Source organism: Equus asinus, chromosome 23 (genome assembly GCF_041296235.1).
Source record: "Equus asinus isolate D_3611 breed Donkey chromosome 23, EquAss-T2T_v2, whole genome shotgun sequence".
NCBI classification, from domain to species: domain Eukaryota; kingdom Metazoa; phylum Chordata; class Mammalia; order Perissodactyla; family Equidae; genus Equus; species Equus asinus.
In genome coordinates, this window is record NC_091812.1 from 66,090,182 (window position 1) to 66,107,482 (window position 17,301).

The 17,301-nt window shown below is 47.3% G+C and overlaps 1 long non-coding RNA gene across 1 annotated transcript; it reads left to right on the top strand.

Moving 5' to 3' along the window:
* Positions 1 to 1,935: 1,935 nt before the first annotated feature.
* Positions 1,936 to 16,582, top strand: LOC139041702 (uncharacterized). The gene is made up of 4 exons (XR_011497407.1): positions 1,936 to 2,064; positions 14,324 to 14,368; positions 14,499 to 14,578; positions 15,816 to 16,582. It is a non-coding gene; the product is annotated as an uncharacterized lncRNA (long non-coding RNA).
* Positions 16,583 to 17,301: the final 719 nt, after the last annotated feature.

Here is a 17,301-nt window from a genome sequence, read left to right on the forward strand (position 1 = left end):
CTGTCCAGATCACTTTAAGTTGGAATGGGAGTGCTGAGGAGCAAGGGAGACCCCTCAGATTCTTGCCTGCCCTGTAACCAGGGGGCCGGGAGGTCAACCTGTGCGAAGCGGGGGCAGCCACATGGTGCCAGCAGAAGGAGCAGCTGTGCAGAGCTCCTGTGGTAGGAGCCAGCCTGGCGCGGAGGAGGCCAGTGCCCGAGCATCTTGCACCAGATGAGAGGGCTGCAATCCAGGGGTAGGGGAACTCTGTAAGCCTTTGCGTTGGCTTCCTGTGGCTGCTCAAACCAATGACTACAGATGTGTGGCTTAAAACCACACAAATGTGCAGTTCTGCAGATCAGAAGTCTAACATGGTGTCACTGGACCAAGATCCAGGTGTCTGCAGGGTGCGCTCCTTCTGGAGACTCTAAGACAGAATCTGTTTCTGAGACTTTTCCGCTTCCAGAAGCTGCCTGCGTTCCTTGACTTGTGGCCCCTTTCTCCATCTTCAAAGCCAGTGACATCGGCCGAGTCTTTCTCATGCTGCCATCTCTCTGGTTCTCTCCTCCACTTTCAAGGCCCCTCGTGGTCACGTTGGGCCCACCTGAATAATCCAGGGTGCTCTTCCTTTTGCAGGTCTGCTGATAAGTGACCTTCATTCCATCTGCAACCTTTGCCGTGTCAGAGCACAGAGTCACAGTTTCCAGGGACCAGGTTGCTCCTGTGTGTCCGGCACAGGGGGAAGGGTGCCAGAGCGGGATGTCCACCATCCAGCTCAATCCAGCTGAGGCCTCCGCCCTCACTCAGCCCTCCGTGCACTCCAGCTCTCCAAGGTATCTGTCCAAGAAGAGAGTGAAATGGTGAAATGTCCACCAGTCAGGCTTTTTATAGCGGAAGAGAAGCCAGGGGGCCGGCCCCATGGCCGAGTGGTTAAGTTGGCACGCTCCGCTGCGGCAGCCCAGGATTTTGCTGTTTCACATCCTGGGTGCGGACATGGCACTACTCATCAGGCCACACTGAGGTGGTGTCCCATGTGCCACAACTAGAAGGACCCACAACTACAATATACAACTATGTACTGGGGGGATTTGGGGAGAAAAAGCAGAAAGAAAAAAAAAGATTGGCAACACTTGTTAGCACAGGTGCCAATCTCTAAAACAAGAAAAAAACAAGAAGAGAACCCAAAATCCCTTTGAATTCAGTACGAACTTGGGCCCCTTCACGGTGCAGGAGAGAAATGTGTAGTCTTGAGATTCCCATCTTTATTCCTGACACCCAGTGTCTCATTTGCTTTTCCACTCAATTTAAAAGTCTTCTTCAATATAATCCCTACATTGTTTAGTCATCACGCTAAGTAATATCCTCACTGTGGTCAATAATCTTGGACAACGAGCAGTCTTTAGGAAGGAAGGGAAGGGAGACGCTCGTCCTGTTAGCTGTTCTATGGGCTAGTACATGCAGCGCCAGGAATGACTATAGTCAGGGTCAATTGTTTTCATGAATTAGCACAAGTTAGTAAACGTCACTGGTGAAAATAGAAAATCTTTGTTTTAGGATAATCTTCACCAAAGCCTGAAAACTCTAACAGCTTGCACTCAACTTACATTTTTACTTTGTTTTATTCTGTAGACGTTACAACATTTACGACTACTACGGGCCAGAGAATGAGAAGATGCTGCCTGGAGAAGGCCATTTCCAAGTAGGCCAAGAGTGAGGGATGGAGTGTGACCCCCGTTAGCCCCTCCTCCCTGTTTTCAGGAGTGGAAGGTGTGCATGACGGGTGTCAGCGCACCTGGAAACACTAGCCAGGGGATTTCTCTTGCCTTGTGATCTCTGGGTCTCCCGGGAGGCTGATTGGAACTCATCTGTGCTGACCCTGCGCCGGGCCAGGGGCGAGTGTGGACTGGCCTTCCCGCGGACAGCAGCGGCCTCCCCAGGGGCGCTCGCTCGCGCTCACGACACTGCAGGCGGGACAGGAAACTTTCCAGCTGCCGTTCTGGATTCTGCAACGATTCTCATCATCGTTAGAAGCCCTTCAGCCTCTCCTTTGTGTTGTCGCCGTCAGACAAACACAGTCGGTCTTCGGTAAGTCCCTCCCGGACGGTGACAATGAAAGGTCAGACGTTGGTCACTTTGTCCCTCCTGTCTTGCTCTGTGCGCAGAGCGAGCGGTTTACTGTGAGTTTTCTTTGTTCTGCTCTTTCGTGTTATCAACAGTTTGTTGCTTATTTACATTTTGTTTTGTTTTGCTTTTGACCTAAGTTTTTCTGGTTTTTAATCATTCTCTCTCAATTTTTATCAATTTATTTATTTCTCTGCCTACTTTTATCATTTTCAAATGTTGTGTTAGTCTTGTGGTCCATTTGTCCTTCCTCCTTTTTATTTTCTTTCTAATATTTCTTCTGTTGTGTCTTAGACATTTCTTTTTACTCTCAAACCTTTGGATGGGTAAACAATTGCTAGGTATTCATAAGCTTAAGTAAATAAGTGCTAAGAAATGCCCGTCATTGCGAAATAATCTTATCCATCTCACGAATGCAACAATGCATGCTTAATAATACCTATAGAAATTAGAAGTTAATTGCCAAAATATTAGCAAATAAATCCCCAGTAGCTCAAGTCCACACTGGTAAGTTTTCAGCAAGGTTTTCCTGGGCACCACCTCCTGCTGGGCAGACCTGCATATGGCAGGCTCTGCTGAGAGGTCCACTGCATGATGGCACCCATTGTCCCGTTAACCTGTAAGGTCCAGCCTTTCTCTTAAGTCCTGAAACAACGTTCTGCTATAACTAACTGCCTACGACGTGCTCACTGGTGTCACCAACCCTGGGGATTTTGAGGATGGAAGTAAGAGAGGCACACGGCCACAGCTGACCCTGGGAAATGTAAGCAATTTACAACTATAAACCTCTTTGTCATGTGGCCTGCAAGCAAGCTTTCTCATGAAGGGCTCGTTTCCTTCTGTCTGGTCTCTTTGTCTGGTTGAGCTGCATGTGACGTCTTTGCTCCATCTGCCCTGAACAAGCGCAGCACAAAGCTGGAGCTCGTCAACGTGGTCCTGCAAGGTAGGGAGTGGAGATGGAGGGGCGGACAAGTGAGAGATGGACAGATGTGTGAGAGCTGGACAGAGGGGCTCGCCTGTGACTTTCTGCTCCTTCTGTGAAAGACTGGCGCTAAGAACCCCATCTTTTCTTAGGTAGCTCTCTTTTGGATTCTGGGTGAAGTTGATAATTAAATGGTCCTATCAACCAGCATACTCAATGGTTCACCAAACCCTCCATCTAGGAGTACCATGGATCCTTAAAAATCTATCCCAATAAGGCAGAGGTTCTTAAAGCGTGGCCCCAGGACCGGCAGCATCAGCATCACCTGAAACATGCAAATTCTTGAGTCCCACCCCAGACCTACGGAGTCAGAAGCTCTGGGGTAGCACCTAGCACTCTATTTCAAAAAGTCCTGAAGGAAATTCTGCAACCTGAGAGCCACCACAATGAAGAAATGAGAAGCCTTGCACCAATGCGATCAGCTGAGGCAAAATTCAGCCCGCGCTCCCCGACACCAGGACTACTGTCCCCTTTCCACCATCATTCTGGCGTCCATTTTTCCGAGGAAGCCAGACGGCATTCCATCTCTCTAGCTGTCTCTTTCCAAGTTGGCTTTTCTTCTGCCAGAAACTTTCACAGTCATGCAGGTTATGTTATGTCCTTCTCCTCTCAGCTCCCTGGTGGCACTGTTCCCTGCTTCCTCCTCTGACTGGGGGACTCTGGAGAGCAATGACTGGGTCTCACTGCATGGGCCTGGGGCTGAGAAAGCAATCAGTGATGTTCACAGAATATCACCGATGGTGGCATGGCTGGAGTCCACACAAGAGAAAGGTGCCATGGGTCTATCCTCCGGAGTATTGGTCAGGGTTTTCCAGAGAAACAGAACCAAGGGAAATAGATAAGAGATTTATCTAAGGAATGGGCTAACTCAATTGTGGAGGCTGGCAAGTCCAAAATCTACAGGGCAGGCCGCAGGCTGGAGACCCAGAGAAGAGTTGATGTTGCAGCTCGAGTCTGAAGGCCATCTGGAGGCAGAATTCCCTCTTTCTTGGGGACCTCAGTCTTTTTTCTCTTAAGGCTTTCTACTGACTGGATGAGGCCCTCCCACATTATGGAGGGCAATTTGCTTTACTCAAAGTCTACTGATTTAAATGTTAATCTCCTCCAAAAATTACCTTCACAGCAGACATCTGGCCAAACATCTGGGTGCTGTAGACTGGCCAAGCTGACACGTGAAATTAACCATCGCACCAGTGACACTGTGGGAGCAATGCACTTTGTGGAACCACGTGGAGAAGAGCCAGGTGGCAGACATCATTAAGTGGGATTAGAAGCCCGCATGTCTACTCAGGGACACACTCGCGCACACACACGTACACGGGTCCCAGAATGTGGCAGTGATCACCCCAGAGTGCCCCTGAGGTGAAAGCCTTATACTGAAATTTTGACTTGCACCATCTCCTAAATATACATTTCTCTTTCTAACATGAAAGCATGGCAGAAGCCATGCTGTGTTTACTAAGATCCCAGAGGGCACCACTGGGAACCCAGGCAAGTGAAGGAATTCGAAACCCACGGAATTGTGCTGGTTTCTGCTTTGACCCTCCCAATCAGCTGAGGACTAGCTAGGAAAATGGCCCTCAGTTCATGAGGAATTAATTTTTCAGTATCTGCAGCTAATTCACACCGTTTGCCATCCCTCACCAGGATGACTCACACTTTTTTCTTCATGGTGTTCACCTTACAAAAAGCACTTCTGTGCGGTCAGTGGCCATCTCAAGAGCTCAGGGTCAGTGATCTGACCTTCAGGGAACTACGATTTCCTTTTGACTGTGGTCCTGCCTTTTTACGACCATCCATCTCTTTCCATCACTAAAAACCATGGGGATAAGATAAAGGTGATCAAAGAACCATATCACTGAATTCTCTGTCTCCAATTGGACCGATGGTGCTGGTGCATGCTTTCTCGCAGGCAAATGATAGAAGAGCATGAATTTTCCCGAGCTTTAAATTCATCAAGCTTTGGATCATTTTAAACTGATAAGGACCGTGAATACATTTAAGTGGAATTTTTAAAAAGCTTGTGTCTTGTTGCCGCTGTCTGGGATGTGTTTGTACGGCATGTTTCACAAACGTGTTATTGTGAAAGACACAGATGATGGAAGGAGATAGAGAAGCTCCCATGGCCCCAGCTGACAATGACTGTGCAGAAAGTGAAGTGCCAGGCCAGCCCTGGGGTAAGTCTCCTGAGCAAGGTCAGAGGTAATGGGAGACTCTGGCGGGAGAGGACGGAGAAGCAGCAGCTGTTGGGATTGGCTGGGAAGATGTCACTGGCAATGTTAGGGCAGGTATGCAGAATGCTTCGTGACCAAGGGCTTTCGTTCTCCTCGGCTTTCATCAAAGTTTCAGAAGGACCCCTGACCTGGTGGGGGACATCCTCATGGCTGTAGGCAGAGAGATTTTGGTCACTGGCATCGAAAGTGAGACTACAGGGCGTAGAGGGCGGCCTCACTGGTGTTGATGACACCGGGAGTCTTCTCAGCTTCCAGCTGAGCCGCCAGGCTGGTGGCTGGAAGGGGCCTCTTAGGACGGGCGGGCCAGTCAATGACACCATTTTCCGGTGTGTGTTGGCCAAATGGGCCCGCCCGAATGTGGACAAGTCACTTCACGCTCAAGTCTGCATATCTGTGACGTTGAGTCTAGACTTCCTGTTCGAAACGTTGCAAAGACAGATTAGGTAAATTCTAAAGGAAATGTCAGCTCTTTGGGCAGGCGGCTTAGGTTTAGAAGAGGATTTTAAGGTGCAGTAACTTTATGGGGGGAAGGTACAAAATAAACCTTTTAACAGTCAGCATTTCAGCGTGAACACACTCGCATCCACGAGGTGCCAGAATGGTGGCAGGGACGTGTGGAACGTGAAAGCGTGCACTCGGTTCTCTCAGAGAATTCATGTAGACATGGAAAAACCACGGTGCATTTTTTAAGACTTCGCACTGCAAATAATGTGACCTGAGACTCCTGTTCGTCTGCCGTCCGTGCAGGTTTTGGGGACCTGGTCTCTGGTAAAGGGTGGAAACTCCTTGTCTTCTGCACACGTGCTGGGACAATCTGCCATCCGTCACATGGTGGGCGCTGCTGGAGCACAGAGTAATCGTTTCTATTCTGGGAACGGTCTGCTCCACCTTTGACCTCCGCCTACCGGCTGGGAGCATGTGGGCATTGTTGAGTAGCAGAGTCTTAAAATAAACCACGCAGAGTCGCCAGGGTCAGGCTCCAGATGCTGGACAATGAAAAGTAAACTTCTCGGGAAGTGATGCTTGAGCTTCATTGCTGAACGAGGCCTGTATCCAGAAACGATGTCCCCCGGCTGTGCAGGAGCTCAGCCGCCTCGGACCGGTTCCATGAGTGTGCCCCTGCAGCGCGCGCACCCACGCAGACCATCACCTTGGTGTCAGCATCCCCTGGATCTTTGCTTTTTTTAACTTACTTTCTAGAAACTCAAAGGTGCTTCTCTGACAAACTTATTTTATGGGGATGCTAATAATTTTTGCTTAATTCTGTTTTTTCCTTTGAACGCTTTTGGGTGCCAGTGCCTCAGAACGATTCTGGTAAACATAACCCCTCCCTGCCACACCCAGGCTCCCCAGGTAAGAAGCAACACCATGGATGGAGGGAAGGTTGGCTCTGAAGCAATGATGTTGAGGGCATTGAAACTTCCTGATAAGTATTTTGAATGAAATGAGACTAGTATGCATTACACAACCAACCAACACCCTTCTCCTGTCACAAAGGAAAGGGTAACTTGGAAAGGGTGGGAAAGGCAGATGGAGAAGTTCACCCAGCCGTAGAGAAGGAAGAAAGGCTGCAGATGACACCTCGCCCGTCCCCCACACATTCGCTCACTCACACACACACACACACACACACCCCTTACGGCAGCACCCTCACCATCCGTCTTCCCCTCTTCGGACTCGACAGTTCTCCAGGCCCCAAGGCACTGGCGTGGTGGCCGCCCACTCAGCATGATTTCGGGGCACAGAAACCGTTCACTCTGTGCCTTCTACCTCCTTCCCTCACCTCTGCTGACCAATGCCTCAATTAGAGGCTCCTTTCATTAGAAACCAAGTCTGACTTTTATCCTTTGTGAAAAAGCCCCAAATCTCCGAGTCTAATGGAGATTAAGTCCTTCTGAATCCCTGACCCCTCGTGGGGCACTGTCTCTCAAATCCAGTCCTGAGGGCACGTGGGAAAGCTCCTGGAGGGGAAATTCGGGCAGCAGGAGAGTTTGGGAGCTGAGAAAGCACCTTGGTCTTCTTCTCATCTGTGATAAACCAGGGAATTTTTATTATAAAGAAACGTGAAAAAGCGGTAGCTGCTACACAAGCCCTGCGACTTAGCAATTCTCCTCTTAGGTACGTGTCCTGGAGAAACTCTCGTGATTAAGCAAGAGACGCACAAGGATATTCAGAGCAGCAACTTTTAAAGGCGAAAAGTTAGAAACCGGCCAGATAACCATCCACAGGAGTAAATGGTAGTCTAGTCACAAAGTGGCAAAAACGAATGATGGAGGTTTATCTCTAGTAATATGGATAAATCTTCCAAAAGTGCTCAAGGAACAAATAAAAAATGCAGAGGAATGCCTGTCTTGGGACACAATTTAGATAGCATTTAAAGACGTGGAAAGTAAACACACAACAGCTGGCCTGGATCTCACGTACACTCGGCCTCAGCCGGGAGTGGGACGACGGAGCCCATGGGGGTGGGTGCTCGGGGCGGCGAGCTCAGCCCCGGGGATGTACTTGCCTGTTTATTTTTATTATCTGTTCTTCATTTTGGTATTTCTGGAATATCTAATGATAATAAATATGTACAATTACATTTTTATATGTGTAAATATATAAATACAATAAAGAAAAAATAATTGAAAGGCAAAGTTTGCTAAGAGTATTGATTTTTCTACGAAAATCATGAGTGTTAAATCAACAAAATGTTGACACCTTGAAAAACACATTATTCCCCAGTGGCAGAGCTGAGTGGAGGGTGCTGGCAGCTGGCATGAGCGTGGTGACGTCGCCCTCCACGCAGCCCTTCCGTCCAGGCAGTGAATCCTATGGGGACCGCCTGTTAGCTGGCTAGGTTTGCATTGCTTCCCAGCCTTTCACATGTCGCTCCTGCCGTGTCAGGGTTCCCGGCCTTCGTGGACATAACTGACCCACGGGCGATGGCTACCCAGGCAATTCTTGCAATGAAAGGGACAAGAAGTATTTGCTGAGAAGAATGTGCTGTATTGGGAGTTTTCTCAAGGAAACTATGCTTGAATCTCAAGGAACAACCTAACTATTTGAGTAAGAGTTGTGTTTCTTTTTGGTAGGGAAGAATTTGCCCTGAGTTAACATCCCTTGCCAGTCTTCCTCTTTTTTCCCTTTTTATCCTCCTCAGAGCCCCAGTAGATGGTTGTAAGTCCTTCTAGTTCTTCCATGTGAACCGCACCACAACGTGGCAACCGACAGACGGTGGTGTGGTTCTGCGCCCGGGAACCGAACCCGGGCCGTTGAAGCGGTGAGAGCGCCGAACTTTACCACTAGACCATCAGGGCTGGCTCTGAATAAGAGTTTTTCCACCATTTTAAGTTTCCTCTAGTTCCATGCCCTCATTTTCTTTAAAAAGCACAGCCTCGCTGAGGACCAGAGCTAAGATTTTTATACCCTTGACCTCAAAGGAGGTGCAATTGGAAACTCCCTAGAGTAAGTGACCAAAGGAATGAAAGTGGGAGGGAGGAATGGCAGCGGTGCAGGCAGGAGGCGAGGTCTGTGAGGAAGGAGAGCCTGCCGGAGGCTCAGGCTCTCTGCGGCCTCGGAGCCGAGCCCCGGGGTGGGCCCCAGGGTGGCAGGTTGAGCGTGCAGAGAACTGGGGGGGCCATCTCGGAGTCTGCTGGGCTCCCCGGAGGGGCGTTCTTCCGAGGGTCGTCTCCATTACACACTGCACGCTCAGGAGCCACCCCACCAGAGTCGATCTGGGGGTTCCAAACAGCCCGTGGAACCGCCTGTTACTCTCAGGGACTTACCTGTTGCTATGGTTTCCATAGTTCAAGAATCCTAAGTCCTAGAAAGTGTAGAAAATATGGATGAATTGAAAGATGCCAGTAACAACCACTGTTGTTCCCAACACGCAGAGCCACAGACACGGGGCATCTGTCCTCCTAACTCTCTCCTCTGTGCTGTGTGTGCATGTGTCTACTGTGCGTGCGTCCATATTTTTTTAATAAAAAGGGTATATTTTAAGTTCCTTTCTTGCAATCTGCTTTTTCCACTGAATAATATATTAGCTACACGCTTCCACGTGAGTTCATGTTCTTTAATATCTTTTTTAAATTGTAGCAAAATAGACATAATATAGAATTAAGCATTTTAGCCATGTTTAAGTAGAGTGCAGTGGCATTAAGTACGTTCACACTGATATGCAGCCATCACTACCATCTGTCTCCAGAATTTTCTCTTCCCAAACTGAAGCTCTGTCCCATCAAACACTCACTCCTCACCCCACTCCCCTCCCAGCCCATGGCGACCACCACGCTACTTTCTGTCTCTATGGGTTGACTCCTCTAGGTCCCTCACGTGAGTGGAATCACACAGTATTTCTCCTTTTGTGACTGCTCACTTCACTGAGCATGATGTTCTCAAGGTTCATCCTCGTTGTAGCAGGTGTCAGAATCTCCTTCCTTTTTAAGGCTGAATAGTATTCCATTGTACTTCAACACTTTCTTAAATGGCTGCATAGTATTTCTTTTGCAGATGTGCCATGATTTATTTAACTAACTTTCTGATCTTAGATGTCTGCTTTATTGCCGTTTTTTGACTATTATAAGCAACACGACAGTGGATGTCTTCAAAGGTAAATGTTTGCACGTACACATGATTTTCCGTGAGGATAAATTCCTCGGCGGAAACGGAATTGCTGAGTTGGACGCTGGAGGCCTCATTCTCAGTAACTGCACGAGGTTCTGGCCTTTCCCTTTGGTGAAAGAGACCTGAGCTGGTCTCTGTTGCCAGGAGTCCCACCTCTCACAATTCATCCTTGCCAGTGACGACTACCAGCCTTCTTAAGGAAAACACGCATTCAGTGCTAACTTTGGGTTGAATTAAGGTGCTCATTCTGCTTCCTCAGCAAGAGCAAGGACTCTGGATGGGAGGGGAAGGGAACCAACATTTTCTGAGTGCGTCTTATGTACCAGGCCTTTTCTACGGCTATTTTCTTGATAACCTCTCATTCTCCAGCCTTTAATGGTCCACCTTCTTGTTTCAAAAAAATTTCATTGTGTATTTTGAGATAATTTTATATTTACAGAAGAGTTATGAAAATAGTGCAGAAAATGCTTATCTTCAGCCAGTTTCCCCAATGTTGAAATCTATATAACCACAGTAGATGTCAAAACTAAGAAATTAGGTTCAACATCTGCAAATCAACCAATGTGATATACCACATCAACAAACTGAGGAATAAAAACCACGTGATCATCTCAATAGATGCAGAGAAAGCATTTGACAAGATCCAACAACGATTTATGATAAAAAAAACTCTTGACAAAATGGGAATAGAAGGAAACTACCTCAACATAATAAAGGCCATATAAGAAAACCCACAGCCAACATCATACTCAATGGGCAAGAACTGAAAGCCATCCCTCTGAGAACAGGAACAAGACAAGGATTCTCACTACCACCACTCTTATTCAACATAGTACTGGAGGTTCTGGCCAGAAAGCAATTAGGCAAGAGAAAGGAATAAAAGGAATCCAAATAGGGAGTGAAGAAGTGAAAATCTCGCTGTTTGCAGACAACATGATCTTATATATAGAAAATCCCAAAGAACCCATCAGAAAACTAATAGAAATAATTAACAACCACAAGAAAGTTGTAGGGTACCAAAGCAACTTACAAAAATCAGTTGCTTTTCTATACTCCAGTAACAAACTTACAGAAAGAGAACTCAAGAATACAATTCCATTTACAATCACAACTAAAAGAATAAAGTACCTAGGAACAAATTTAACCAAGGAGGTGAAGGACTTATAATATGAAAACTATAAGACATTACTGAAAGAAATTGATAATGACATAAAGAGATGGAAAGAGATTCCTTGCTCATGGATTGGAAGACTAAACATAGCCAAAATGTCCATACTACCCAAAGCAATCTACTGATTCAGTGCAATCCCAATCAGAATCCCAAAGACATTCTTCACAGAAATAGAACAAAGAATCCTAAAATTCATATGGGGCAACCAAAGACCCCGAATTGGTAAAGCTATCCTGAGAAAAAAGAACAAAAAGCTGGAGGTATCACAATCCCTGACTTCAAAATGTACTACAAAGCCATAGTGATCAAAACAGCATGGTACTGGTACAAAAACAGACACACAGATCAATGGAACAGAACTGAAAGCCCAGAAATAAAACCACACCTCTACAGACAGCTAATCTTCCACACAGGTGCCAAGAACATACAGTGGAGAAAAGATAGTGTCTTCAATAAATGGTATTGGGAAAACTGGACAGCCACATGCAAAAGAATGAAGGTAGACCATTATCTCAGGCCATACACAAAAATAAACTCAAAAATGGACCAAAGACTTGAAGACAAGTCCTGAAACCATAAAACTCCTGGAAGATAATATAGGGAGTACACTCTTTGACATCAAACTTAAAAGGATCTTTTCGAATACCATATTTTCTCAGACAAGGGAAACAAGAGAAAAAATAAACAAGTGGGAGCTCATCAGACTAAAGAGCTTCTGCAAGGCAAAAGAAACCAGGATCAAAACAAAGAGACAGCCTACCAACTGGGAGAAAATATTTGCAAATCATATATCTGACAAGGGGTTAACCTCCATAGTAGATAAGGAAGTCACACAACTGAACTATAAGAAAATAAACACCCTGATCAAAAAATGGGCAGAGAGGGGCTGGCCCCTTGGCCAAGTGGTTAAGTTCGCACACTCTGCTGCAGGCGGCCCAGTGTTTCGTTGGTTCGAATCCTGGGCGCGGACGTGGCGCTGCTCATCAAACCACGCTGAGGCAGCGTCCCACATGCCACAACTAGAAGGACCCACAACAAAGAATATATAATTATGTACCGGGGGGCTTTGGGGAGAAAAAGGAAAAAAATTAAATCTTTAAAAAAAAAAACGGGCAGAGAATATGAACAGAGGTTTTTCCAAAGAAGATATACAGATGGCCAATAAACACATGAAAACATGTTCAATGTCACTAATCTTCAGGGAAATTCAAATGAAAACTACACTAAGATACCATCTTACACCTGTTAAAATAGCTATAATCACTAAGACTAAAAATAACAAATGTTGGAGAGGGTGTGGAGAGAAGGGAACCCTATACACTGATGGTGGGAATGCAAACTGGTGCAGCCACTATGGAAAACAGTATGGAGATTCCTCAAAAAACTAAAAATAGAAATACCACGTGACCCAGCTATCCCACTACTCGGTATCTACCCAAACAACTTGAAATCAACAATCCAAAGGAACATATACACCCCTATGTCCATAGCAGCCCTGTTCACAATAGCCAAGACATGGAAACAATCCAAGTGCCCATCAACCAATGATTGGATAAAGAAGATGTGGTATATACATATACATATACAATGGAATACTACTCGGCCAGAAAAAAGACAAATTCATCCCATTTGCAACAACATGGATGGATCTGGAGGGAATTATGCTAAGCAAAGTAAGCCAGACTGAGAAAGACAAACACCAGATGATTTCACTCATATGTGAAATATGAACAAATACATGGACAAAGAAAACAGTTCAGTGGTTACCAGGGGAGGGGGGTGGGGGTGGGCACAGGGGGTGAAGGGGAGCACTTATGTGGTGATAGTCAAGAAATAATGTACGACTGAAATCTCACATTGATGTAAACTATTATGAACTCAATAAAAAAATTTAAATTAAAAAAAAACAGAAATTAACATAGGCCCCACATTATTCACTGGAGTCCAGACTTCTCAGATGTGACCCGTTTTCCCTCTGATGTCCTCTCTATGCCCCAGAATCCCATCCAGGGTTCCACAGTGTGTTTATTGTATGGCTTCCTACTCCCCTGGGGCCTGGGATGGTTTTTAATCCTCCCTTGTTTTCCTGGCTTTGATGGTTTTAAAGAGCATGGGTCAGGGATTCTGTAGAAAGTCCCTCAGTCTGAGTTTGTCGATGCTTCCTCATGGTTAGGCTGGGGTTATGGATTTGGGGAGAATGTCACAAAGGGAGCGTCCTCATACACTCTCATCAAGGATGCTGGTCACCTGGATCTTCTGGATCAGGCGAGGCCTCTGTGACGGTTCTGTTTTCCTCTGTCAGTGAGTTAGAAGCCGGTCACTAAGTCCAGCTCACACTCAAAGGGCAGGGAAGTAAGGTCGACCTCCTGGAGGTGGATCAAAGAACTTGTGGACCGACGTTAACACCACCACAGTAATTAATAAAAGTTCTGCAGACTCCGTGAGGCTACGCCAATATCCGCTGATTGTGGCATCAGCTGTGGACCTGCGGCAGCCGCTGTGGTGGTGCTGTCTTCATGGTGATTCCCTCTTTCCCTCGGTCCTTCCGCATTTGTTATTTGGAATTCTTGAAGGAAGATTTGTCCCATTTTCCCATTTATTTATTTTTCAAACATGTATTTATAGTGGTATGTGCTCACAGATATTTATTTTCTTCTCCGGGTTCCATCTAATATCCTCCTTATTTACTTTGTCGCACAATTGCTTCCAGCTTTGGCCGTTGGGAGTCTTTCCAGGTTGTCTCCTTGCTTTTTCAAAATGTCCCAACTGGTTATCTTTCCTTTCTTTTTTTGAGTACTTTCTTAATTTCTGGCACAACAACACGTTCTGGGCTCATCTTGTGTTGCCCTTGCCCCTGTCCTAGGATCAGCTATTCCTCCGGGGAGCTGTGGTCCGTTGATTAGAAGCTCTCATTTAGACACTAAGATCTGGGACCTGGGTCTGCCTGATGCTCCCGGGGGTGTCGCCGCCTCCAGCCCCGGGTGGTGGAAGAGCTGGCGGTCCTGTGTGTGCAAGCCGAGCCTGAGTGCACACAGGTCTGCACTTATCTGGGAGTCTGTCCACACCCATCTGTGTTAAAACAGACCTGAGTTCATGCGGATGTCTTCGGCTTTATTCCATCATCAGTCTATCGATTTCGTAGTTAGATTTACAACAGGGAATTTAAAATATATGATTTCTTTTGGTTCATACTAATGATGTTTCTCCCAAATCCTTTTCTTTCAGAGTTGGTTTTGTGGAGTGAAGAGGAGACCACCCCAGCCCAGCCAGGTGTGTGCTAATCAGCCGCAGGCATGCGCGTCAGATACCAGCCCGGGGGGGGGGGGGGGGGGGGGGTGCGGGGGAGATGTAGTCACGTCTTCATTTCCCGTGAAGTCCGACCGACTCTTTATGCTTCCAGGCTGGTGGGAGCTGGACCTCAGGCAGGCGTGGAGTCTCCTCCTCCAGGATGCCATCACCGTGGGACGTTCGCGGTGGGAGGTTCGTGTGATGGGAGGACCTCCGAGCTGACATCCATCCTCTGCTGCTGGCGTCCTCACTGGCTTAGCTGGTGGTGGCCTGGTGAACCCAGGAGCTCTCCACCCCCAGGCGCCAAGCGGGAAACAGAAACTGTAGCCAGGCTGAGAGCCACAGCACCTGGGGACCCGCCCTCTCTGGCCTCTCCCTCCTCTGGGTCTCTTCTTTCTACTCCCCACCCGCCCCTGTCTCTCCCTGGTCACCCACAAGGCTCTGAGGATAGTCTCTTTACTATACTCTGGCCTTAGGAGAACACAGGCCCGCACAGGGAGAGCCTCATGGCACCTCTGCCCTGGTCCAGACTCAATGGGCTCCGGGGAGCAGCCTGCACAGAAGGGACAAGGACACAGGGAGGGAGAAAGGGACAAGTCGTGTCAGTCCTCACACTTCCCTAGGATCTCTGTCACAGGCTCTGCTGGTGCACCGGTTTGTCGGGCTCACTCTTCAACAGTCGCTCTTGAGTTACAGATGACTGACAGCGAGTATCGTGTGTCTGTTTTTTGTCCCCCTCGTGGCTGAACTTCTAGACCTTCTGGTGGCCTTAGATTGGGCTCAGTAATAGAGAAAGTTCCATTTCTGTGACTGGTGTTTTAGGATGCCTGTCTGGCCTCCTCCGCTTCCCCATTTTGTGGAAATGTGTTTAAGCTTATCTGCTTATCTCACCCTTTCCATTTCCCCAGCACATCACTTTCATAAGTAAACTGTTGTTGCTTCACTAGTTTAAAACTCAGCTGATTTTTGTGCAAAAGTTTTTGGGGAAGAAACTCACTGTTAATTTCTGCCAGAAGATTTAATCTAGCCAAGTTAGCACAGAGAAGAGCTTGCAGAACAGTTAAGAAGGGCTGGACTGGCCCTCGTGCCAGCTAAGGGGAGTTAGGATCACGGGGGGCTTCAGGCAGTGGACCTCTGAGACTTAGGAAAGCGCTCCCCTGGGGCCAGTTGCTCACTTAGGGCTGACATTCTTTCCTGCTGTCCTGTTGTCTGGAGACCTGCATGGATGCTGCTCAGGAGGTTGTCTGCCTTCCTACGGTTGTTGTTGTCCAATGAAAGCTCCCCAGTAGGAAGGACGCCCACACCACTGAAAGGGCTCGCCTAAATTAGCAGGGGTGTGGAAGTCGGCGGTCACAGCGTGTCGGGTTATTTGGATGGTGTTGGGACCATATTCACAATGACTGCAGACAACGAATCCTGTCCTTTGCAGGTGGGGCCCACCCTTCAAGACAGAAAGGGATGAGGGCTGAAGCGCACTTCTTACTGGATGTTGAGAGCCAGGTTCATCACAGCAGGAGCATCCTCTCAGACTGAGTTCGCACTGAACACAAAGCCAGCAAGTACCACTCACCACATCTGTGAGCTGAGCGCCCTTATTTCTTAATTAACACCTCTCACTGCCCAAACCTCCCCCTGCCCTCCCCGGAACAGAATCCCGCATCACATCGAAGTGATAGGCATTCAGAGGAAGAACAGAATCACTTAACTGGGTCTTATTATCAAGAGAAAGAAAAAAAATTCTCTGTTAAATAACCCTGTAAATGTCTTAACTGTATTTTGTAAACAAAACGCTTTCACCTCATTACTCCACAAGATACCCTGAAAGTTTCACATGACAGGAAGGGTATTCTCAGAGGAAACACTGAGAAAAGTCTCTCATAGGTGCCAGCAAGTGCACAAAAACGGAAATGACATGTTTTCTTGGTGGAGAAAACCTCTTGGGGCAAAACATTGCCTAAAATTGTAATTTGCTAACTGCAGTAACGCCTGACTTACCCGGAAAACGGGTGAGGGACAGACCGAGGACGTGTTTTCAGATAACGTAACTTCTGCTGATTTCTTCAAGAGCTATATTCACTCCCTCGAAATTTGCATTTATCGATTCTTGCTTCCTAATGAATTATTCGTATGCCTAAACTGTGTATTGTTTCCTCTGGCTTACTTTTGAACTCTATAAAAGGACACCACATTGTGTGTAGTCTCCCGGGTCTTGCTTTTTGTATACGACTTGGTCACTGAGATCCACGCTGTGGTGCGTCGCTGCTGCTCAACCATTTAGGCATCTGGACAGCATTCCTTTTCAAATAGACCACAACGTATTCCTCCCTTCTTCCACTGGTGCACTTTTCATTGTCTCAGAGTCCTGGCTGCCGTGGACATTTCTTGCAGGTGCTCTGGGGCACGTGTGTAGGAGTTTCTCCTGGATGGACTCAGGGACAGAGGTGCTGAGTCGTGTGTATGGTTACCCAACTTTAAGAGTTAACGGTCAGTTTATTTCCAAGCTATTGCTCTGATGTCACCCCTGGGCCTGTGTCTAAGGACCTGTCCATCCACGGCCGCCCCCACGGTTGGTGTTCTCAGGCTCCTTATTTTGTGCCAATCAAATGTGAGTATACTGATGTCACATTATGGTCTTAATCTGCATTTTGTAAGTGACAACCTCCACTTTTCTGACAACAACTGGGAGTCCAACGATTCAGTTCAGTTCACTCCTGCCGCTGTCTACTCAGAGTTGGTCGGACCCCACAGGTTAGGGGCTCAGCGTCACAAGACTGCTCCCACTTCTGACAGCAGCTGTAACGGGCTGCCCAGGCCACCCATACTTTTGCCCCGCCAACTGCAAATTTGGGGGTTCCCACGGACCCCTTAGGTTTCATAATTTCTTACAAGACTCGCAGAACTCAGGAAGACAGTTG